Genomic DNA, 9,188 nt, shown 5'->3' on the forward strand with positions numbered 1-9,188 from the left:
CTGGGAGGGGGGTTGGTGCCTCCACTGTACAGGTGCATTTGGGGCTGGGGGGGGTGGAAAGAGAGATGGATGGATGGGGAAAGGAAGCAGGGAGGCGGTAAGGGAGGGGGAGAGACTCAGGGATGGGGGAGGGAGGGAGAGGTGGATGGATGAGGGAGGGAAGGAGGGAACAGGTGAGGGAAGGGGGAGGGAAGGGGGAGGGAGGGAGAGAGGCGAGACGATTATATATTCGGATGCAGGAGGGCTAGGTGGGGGCTGGGGCTTTGCCCCACGGTCCACACCCCACCCTTTGCGTATCCACGGCTTATTCCACATCTCAAACCTGGAACTAGCCGCCAGTTAGCAGAGGGATTGGGGAGGGGGGAGACTGGGCTGCCCTGCACCTCGAATGATGCCAGGGGCCATCCGGAGGGCCCAACATATCCCCGAGATGCCTGCCTTCGGCATTCAGGGTGCGGTCCCGTGTTAAGACGGAGCAGAAGCAGCAGAACGGGGCGGGGGGGGGAGGGGAGGCAGGCGCGCACGTGAAGACCCGGGCCGCTCCAGACCAACCGGGACGCAAACCCCTCCTCCGCCACGCAGCAGCCGTGTGACCCTGGGAGAATCCGTGGCCCTCCTGAGCCTGGGCGCCTTCCCAGGTAAGACGGGGGAAGGGCAGCGCCTGGTGTGTCACAAAGGACAAGCGGCAGACACGGGCTCAGGACCAGGCTCGCAGCACCCACTCGCGGCCTTTGCCACAGCTCCCCGAGTGTCCCAGTGTTGACGGGTGGATCCATCTCAGATGCTCCTGCAGGAAGCGCGGGCAGCTGGGGCAGCCGGAAGCCCGACTGCGGGTGTGGACGGCGGGTCCTTCAGGAGGGAGGAAGATGCAGAGCCAGAGGGGGCTTGCTGGCCAGAGCGGCGGGCTGGCTGCTAGCCTGAGCACGGCGCGGGGGACAGAGGTGATCTCCGGCAGCCCCTGCAGGTGTCAGGGGGTGGGGTGTGACACCGCTCCGCGAGAGGGACGTTCTGAAATGCACACAGGTGCTTTCAAACGTCTCACCCTTCTCCAGGTTTCATCCTGAATGACTTCCTTCCTGTGTCCAGTGGGGGCTGCAAAATCCCCACTTTGGGGGCTTTTTAGCTGCAGCTCTCGGATGGGCTTTGGGGAACCAGAAGACACATGGCCAGCGACTTGCCCTGTGACAAACGAGGGTAGAGGGGAGGGAAGGGGTTGAAATGAGCCGCAGACAGGGCACGACCCTCCTCCACCCCCCCCGAAGACCTAGTAGGGTGTACCCCGACTTCCAGAACATTCCAAAACATGAGCGGTGTGCCTTGTGACGGGGACACAACTGAGTCGGTGAAAATGCATCTAGTCGTCTCATTTTATAGGTGGGTAGACTGAGGCCCCAGAGCCGCGGCTCTCTTCTAGAATAGGATGATGAAAAGAACTGTTTATCTTTTTCATAGGACCGCGTTTTCTTCCAGAAGATAAAGAAAGCAGGCAGGCTCATCGAACGGGAAAAACACAAATAAGGACAAAGCATGTGAAGAATTGCCTGTAACTAATATTACCGTCCACGCCAGACCACGGACGGGAGGAGTAGCACATTTGTGTTGCTTTAAATTCCTCACTTTCTTCCAGATGCGGAGATGGAATAATTCAGGGGCTTTCTCAGGAGCCTCCCTCTCCCCACCTCCTCCCTGGCGGCTCCCCCCACCCCATCCCTCCCCCCAACCGGTCCCCTGGTGGTGGAACTGTTTTCAAGTGAGGCAAAAGTTAGCCACAAGGGGTCCCCCACACTCTGCCCAAGGAGGAAGGGGTTTGGAACCTGAGAAGCTCTGGTTTGCATCTCAGCTCTGCCACCAGCTCTCCACCCCCCTCCCCGGCCAAGGCGTTGGACAGGTGATTCGACCTCTCTGCACCTCAGTATTTCCATCTGAGCACTGGAGATGCTCATCCTTTGACTCTGTTATTAAATTATCATAGCATGGTGCCAGGTGCCTGCTCGGTAAGCGGCTGGTCATCAGAATGTCTCCAGTCTGCGGCCTGCTTTCTTCCTGAAAAATGGGGATTATGGCCACCTGGGTGGCTCAGTCAGTTAAGCGTCTTCCTTCAGTCACCATGTCATGGTTCATGAGTTCAAGCCCTGCGTCCGGCTCTGTGCTGACAGCTCGGAGCCTGGAGCCTGCTTCGGATTCTGTGTCTCCCTCTCTGCCTCTCTGCTCATGATCTGTCTCTCAAAAATAAGCATTAAAATTTTTTTAAATAAGATAAAATGGGGATTAAAATGGTCTCCAGCTCCTGAGGCTCGGGGGCAGGATCAAATGCGTGCATAACTTACCCGGCCAAGAGTTTTATTTCCTTGAATTTTAACTTTTCAACTGTGAATGGTCAATTTTGTTGTTTTTAGTACTGTACCGTCCTGGTCTGCTAATATCCCCATTTTACTGAAGACAGGAGGAGATAAATTAGGCTAAGCCTTTGACAGGAAGTTAGAGGGGACAGGGAGCGTCCCGAAGCCCTGCCCCCACCTCCTGGCCAGCACACTTCCTGCTGGGGCCACCGCGTGGGCAGCTGTTGGCACAGGCAAGTGGAGTGCAGTGCAAAGGGGCCCCGTGCCTTGTGCAGCGCGATGGCCCAGCACCTCGCCCATCCCCTCAGCAGACCAGGGACAGACCCTCCGGGCCAGAAGCCCCTCCACAGCCCTGCCTGTGCGCTGTCGTTGGAGAAATCCATGCAAGTGGCCTCTAATTTTGCAGGGACATGTCCCCTCTGACACTAACGCTCTGAGGGGTAGCAGTCGGGGGCACTCTCCCAGCCTCCCCTGGCAATCATTTTGGGATTATCTGCGGAGCTGGGATTTGGAACCATGTGCAGATGGAGTCCCTCATCAGAACTCTTCCCTTCCGCAAAGACGACTCACCAGGAAGAGTGCGTGCTTGTAACGCCTGCTCCAATCTGTGTATCAACGCGTGCTTGTATCTACCCATCCGTCTAATATGTATGAAATTGGCATATATGTAGGTAGAGGTAGGCAAGGGAATATTTAAAGGAAAGATGATATGTACAGGTAAGGATGTATGTGTAGACGGAGCTAGATAATATATGAACACACACACACAACGTTTTAATCTTCCCAATATTTGAGGAAGGTACTGTTATCATCATCCCCATTTCACAGATGAGCAAACTAAGTCCCAGAGATACCAGGTGCCTTGTTTCAGAGCCCATGCTCTTAACTGAAGCTTTAAAGGGCCCAGCATGGTGCCTGGCACACAGGAAGGGCCCAGCACCTGGGGGCTGTTTGCACGGGAGGCTCCGAAGAAGGCCCGGACCGGCAGCCAAGGGGGCTCCTCCACGTCGATGCTTTTTAACTGACCTTCTGCAGGGTGGGGGCGCAGAGCTGGGTTATCTCACGGTGGCCTTTCAACCTCTCAGAGATCTGGGGTCAGGGCCGGGGCAGCAGGCCTGCCGAGAGCTGGTGGGGCATCAGGGACCCTGTCAACGTGAAGTATCCCNAACACACAGGGGAGAATGGCTGGGGGCAGAGGGCCAAACGGGAGGCCTGAGCTTCCTCTCTGGGTTTTAGTTTCACTCCCTGAGTTTGTAATTTTGAATAGTGGTGATGCTAGGCCTTCGGGGAAGGAGAAACGCAGAGGGGTGTGCGAGCCGTCCCATCCCACCCCCCCAAGCGAACCTACAGCAATCATGGGGTGTGTGACTTCCACGCTCTCTCCGCACCCCAGATAACGCGTGCACACGGGATGGTTCCCCTTTGTGCGAAAACTGGGTCGCGCCACGCCATTGGGCTGCGATGGTCATTTTCCACACGTACGTCCTGGACATTTTTCCAGTTACGATTCCCGGACCCACCTCGCCCTGTTGGCGAGCTGTGGGACACCCTGCACCACGGGTGTATCACCGCGTGCCCATTTCCCCGACGGACGCGCAGGGCACGCCAGGGCCCTTTGCTGTTGTAAAATGTGCCTCGATCCCAACCCCTTGCCGTGTTCTTTGAGCACTTACCTGTGCCTGTTTCGCTAGGATAGAGTTCTGGAAGGGGGCCAGAGGCCATGTAATTTTGGAATTTCAGTAGATTTTATTAGATCGCTAGCGATTCACAAGACCCCCCAACAGCCCACTGGGCGCCCATTTCCATGCAGTCTGAGTCTTCTATTGAGCAGAGATGAATCTGTGCATGAAGCTGCTCCTCTCCTATTTATAGCTGAGGTGTCTAAGTAAGAGGCAGTTGGAGGAAATCTTCCTCTGCCGTGTTTCAAGGGAGAGGTAAATAAAAATCATGGTATTCTAGGGGCACCTGAGTGGCTCAGTCGGTTGAGTGTCGGACTTTGGCTCGGGTCATGATCTTGTGCTTCGTGAGTTCCAGCCCCGCATCGGGCTCGCTGCTGTCAGCCTGTCAGAGCAGAGCCAGCTTCGGATCCGCTGTACCCCTCTCTCTGCCCCTCCCCTGCTTGTGCTCTCCCAAAATTAAATATTAAAGAAATAATACTCAAAAATAACTACAAATCGTGGTATTCTAGTGGGACTCCTCCTTGGTTCACAAAAGAGGAGACGGAGGGTCTGGAAGGGAGGTGCCTGTCCCTGGGACCAGGACAGTGGTGGCCAGAAGAAGGGAAGCGGCCTGGGAGGCTCTGGTCAACTTCTGATCAAACAGAAGGATGGGGTGCCCAGGTCGGGAGGAAGGAGAATCTCCATGTGGAGCTGACCCCACTGGCTCCACCCCGTCCCCTTGGGTCCCTAGATCCCGCCTGCGGCCCCATCCGCCCACTCCTAAAGACAAGCATCCACACCTCCCCAGGAGGAAGCCCGCGGAGGGTACTGGAGTTGCTCAGCCCTCATTAGCAGAGAGATAGAAGTATCTGGAACTTCATGTTCTCCTGGGGCAGCCCTTAGGCAGTGGCTGATGGGTGGGGGGTAAAGGAGCCCAGAGCCTTGCCTGGAGTTAGACACATTCGGGGGCATAATTCACGGTGCTGAGCGCCCGCAGACCCTGGAGGCGACTCTGCTTGAAATCACATTCCTCCTGGACCCGTTTTCCCCTCCTGCTTCCCCCCTTCCTTACAGGCTTCTCCTGGGGACAATTCCTCCATCAAATGCTTGCACACAAGTCTCGTCTCAGCTCAAGGTCTGCAGACGTGAGGCCCCGCGGTGATGGCAATGCCTCAAAGTGTTCTGTGGAGGGTGACGGGTTCCTCTCCCGATCATCTGGCCGAAGGGCCAAGGGCACCTCAAACTGCCATGCGCTGCTGCAGAGAAACTGGTGTCAGCCCCTGAGGGGCATTTGACGGTGCGAATCAGGACACCAGAAGAAGTCTGTGTGCTTCTTGCTTTTATCGTCCTAAATCCCAGAAAGCTTGTTACGCTCACTACGCTGGGTAAGCTTGTATAATTCGTTCCTCCTCTGTAACTGTCAGTTTCCTCATCTGAGAAATGGAACAATCACAGCACCTGGACCATATAGTTGTGTGACTTAAGATAGTACCTTCCGGTGCTTAAGCCCTGGGCCCAAATAAAAAGGGAATGCAAAATAAATGCTGGGGCTTATCCCACCCAAAAACTTGCAAGCACTTACATTTCCGCGACGTGGGAGCTAGTAAATGGTCCATGTTCATATGATGGTATATTTTTAACTTGAATTTTTTTATCCTGGAGGAATATAAAGGACTCCTAACATTGGTTATTCTGGGGAAACACGCTCAGCAGTAGTTAGGGAGAAACTTACTTTGCACGTCCTTCCCAGTCTACTGATGTTCTTAAAAATGAGAAGAGCAGCAGAGTGTGTAAACACAGTGTCAACAGGAGTTATGTAAGTCACAAAACGGGTCCGGCCCCATGCAGTGTTCTGAGGACTTCAGACATATTTGCTCATTTCATCTTTGCTCATCATCCCCACTTCAAAGTAAGGGCAGAGGCATGGAGAGCCTCAGGAACTTGCTCAAGGTCACACAACTGGCAAGTAGTGGGTCTGGGATTTGAAGCCCAACCGCTTGGCTCTAGATTCTATGCTTTTAACTACTAATGATGCTGATGGTCTAAAAACACTCGTTTTGGGGGGCACCGGGGTGGCTCGGTTCGTTAAGCGTCCAACTTCGGCTCAGGTCACGATCTCACGGTTCGTGGGTTCAAGCCCCACGTCATGCTCTGTGCTGACAGCTCGGAGCCTGGAGCCTGTTTCGGATTCTGTGTCTCCTTCTCTCTCTGCCCCTCCCCCATTGCACTCAGTCTTTTCTCTGTCTCTCAAAAATAAATAAACATTGAAAAAAATTAAAAAACAAAAACACGCATTCTGGGGGCATTCGCTCTAGAAGTTACTGGTCCTCCCATTCATGAAGCCCCACTCATCACATGACAAACGGAAGCCATCTGGGCTGAAAGTTCCAGAGCTCGGGACTGCGTCTTCCATCCTGAGGCTGATGAACTATGCGATCTGGGTGAAGGGATGACCTCACCCAGCCCATGGGAAGGGACTTCGGCTCTAGCCCCGCAGCTCCAAGTCTGTGCCAAGGAGAAGTCCCCGAATGAAGCCTCCAAGGGCTTGGAGGCTCTGGGTCAGGAATATGCCCGGCCAGGTTGCTCCTGTTGTGGACTGCTCAGCAAAGCAGGGGGTAGCTGTGGTGTGCTCTTGTGGGGCCGTTACTAGACAGAGCCTTCCTTCCCCCAGCCTGGCCATTCAAGAATCAACTAGAAGGGGCGCCTGGGTGGCTCAGCTGGTTGACTGTCTGACTCTTGATTTCAGCTCAGGTCATGATCCCAGAGCCCTGGTATTGAGCCTCAAGTCGGGTCCTACACTGAGCATGGAGCCTGCTTGAGATTTATTCTCTCTCTCTGCCCCTCTCCCATTGGCATGTGCTCTCTTTCTCTTAAAGTTTTTTTAAAGAGTCAGCTAGAGATTCACCGAGGTCCTCTGGGCTGCCTCACCAGGGACTGCTGTGTCCAGGAAGCACTTCTGGAACAGGCAGTGCCATCCCTGGAGCTTGGCACTGGAACCGGAACTTGGCAGCCTCATTGCCTGGCCCTGAGCTATCATAACATCGGAGGCTGAGCTAGACCCTCAGCAGGGCTATGGGGACACTACATTGCATTTCTTTAAAAATGTTTTTTTAATCTTTAATTTTGAGAGAGAGAGAGAGAGATACAGTGTGAGCAGGGGAAGGGCAGAGAGAGAAGGAGACACAGAATCCAAAGCAGGCTCCAGGCTCCGAGCGGCCAGCACAGAGCCCAACGCGGGGCTCGAACTCACAAACCGTGAGATGATGACCTGAGCCGAAGTAGGGTGCTTAACCGACTGGGCCCCCCAGGCGCCCCCTGTGTGCATTTCCAACGAGCCTGCAAAGCGCTGGAGCCATGAGTGGAGAGACTGTTCTTTGCAAAGACATCTGGATGGGGGAGGTGATGGAAGTAACCTTGGGATGACCTTGGGGACTCCTCAGGCTGGAGCTCAGCTGTAGCCTGAGCTGGGGGTTTCTACTTGTCTCTACCATGCTTATTTTGGCAGAAAAAAAAAAATGATAATGTGACCTTCAAAAAGGTCAAGCTCCGAATTTCAGTACCCCCGTCCTTGAAGGGGGGACAGCTACTTCTCTCATTAGGACCATCACGAGGGCCATGCTCGTTCGTGGTCATGCACAAGTAGGTGTCCCGCCATGTCATAACCCACACTTGGGATCACCTGGGATGGGAGGACAGGCCAGGGACACACCAGATGTCAGACCAGGAGAGAAAAACAGATAACCTGTAACCCACACACACTCCCCCGAAACCCAGCAAGAACATTTTATTATTGTATAATTAAAGAGAAAGTCACGCAAATTGATTAAGCAAAAGTCTCTCTTGATCATCCCCAGAGGTCACCACTGCAATGAGCTGGAGTAACTTCTCCAGTCTTTTTTTCAATGCATTTAAAATTTTTAATGTTTATTTTTGAGAGAGAGCGCGCGCACACATGCGCAACTGCACGCAAGCAGGGGAGGGACAGAGAGAGAGGGAGACACAGAATCCAAAGCAGGCTCCAGGCTCTGAGCTGTCAGCACAGAGCCTCACATGGGGCTCGAACCCACAAAAGGGGAGATCATGACCTGAACCAAAACCGGAAGTTTAACAGACTGAACCCCCAGGCGTACCGCGACCCCCCCATATTTTTTTACACAACATTTTGAAAGACAGTGATTTTAATGTAATGTGTCTCTGAGTGGAGTGGAATGTTTTCAGCTTCAAGATTTGTGCCTCAGTTAGCATTGCATCCTGCAAACGATGACCGAGTGGTCACTTAGCTGCTCCATCCTTGACGGGCACTTAGGTACCAACTTTCCCTGTTGCTACTCATTCTACACACGCTCATCTCTGTGCTTGTTTATCTCTGGCAACATGAAGTATTATTTTCCAGAAAGACCCCCCCCCCAGAAAAAGTTGTAAGTCAAGAAAATTGAATTATTAGACTCAGTGCAGTGAGAGAGCCTCCCCCCTACCCTGAATAATCCAAAGTGGGGCAGAGCATAGGGTTTGGAAGGCTGGATGATTTTAAGGAGGGTCTTTCCAGGCAGGCACAGTGAGGTGAAGATTTGGGGCAAACCCTCGTGAGCAAACCATCCTGATGTCAGTTGTTAAGCCTCATCGTCTATGGGCAAAGGCGTCCTGAAACAAACAGTAAGGTTGTTTTGTGTTTTGTTTCTGCTTGGCCTTGGTATCGGCTAACACACCGACAAACATTGATGCGGGGCTCCATCTTCAGTGTCTACAAGGTGAATTTTTTTAATCAAAAACATGACTGGAACACATACAACTCAACACCCCTCCTGCACCAAAAAAAACTCCTAAGCAACCTGATTTTAAAAAAAAAAGGGCAGAGAACCTGAATAGACATTTTTCCAGAGAAGACACACAGATGGCCAACAGGTGCATGAAAAGATGCCCGACCTCATTCATCATCAGGGTGAAGCGAATCAAACCGCGGTGAGAGACCACCTCACTCCGTCCGAACGGTGGTTACCAGAAGGACAAGAAACAGGAAGTGCTGGCGAGGATGTGGAGAAAAGGCCTCTCCCCCCGTCCTCCGGCCACCTCCCCACATTGTTTGTGGGGATGCACACTGGTGCAGCCACTATGGTAAACAGCAGGTTAGGTGCCTCAAAAAGTTAAAAATAGAACTACCACATGATCCAGCAATTCCACTTCCGGATATTTA

Source organism: Crocuta crocuta, unplaced genomic scaffold (genome assembly GCF_008692635.1).
Source record: "Crocuta crocuta isolate KB4526 unplaced genomic scaffold, BGI_CrCroc_1.0 scaffold692, whole genome shotgun sequence".
In the NCBI taxonomy this organism is placed as follows: domain Eukaryota; kingdom Metazoa; phylum Chordata; class Mammalia; order Carnivora; family Hyaenidae; genus Crocuta; species Crocuta crocuta.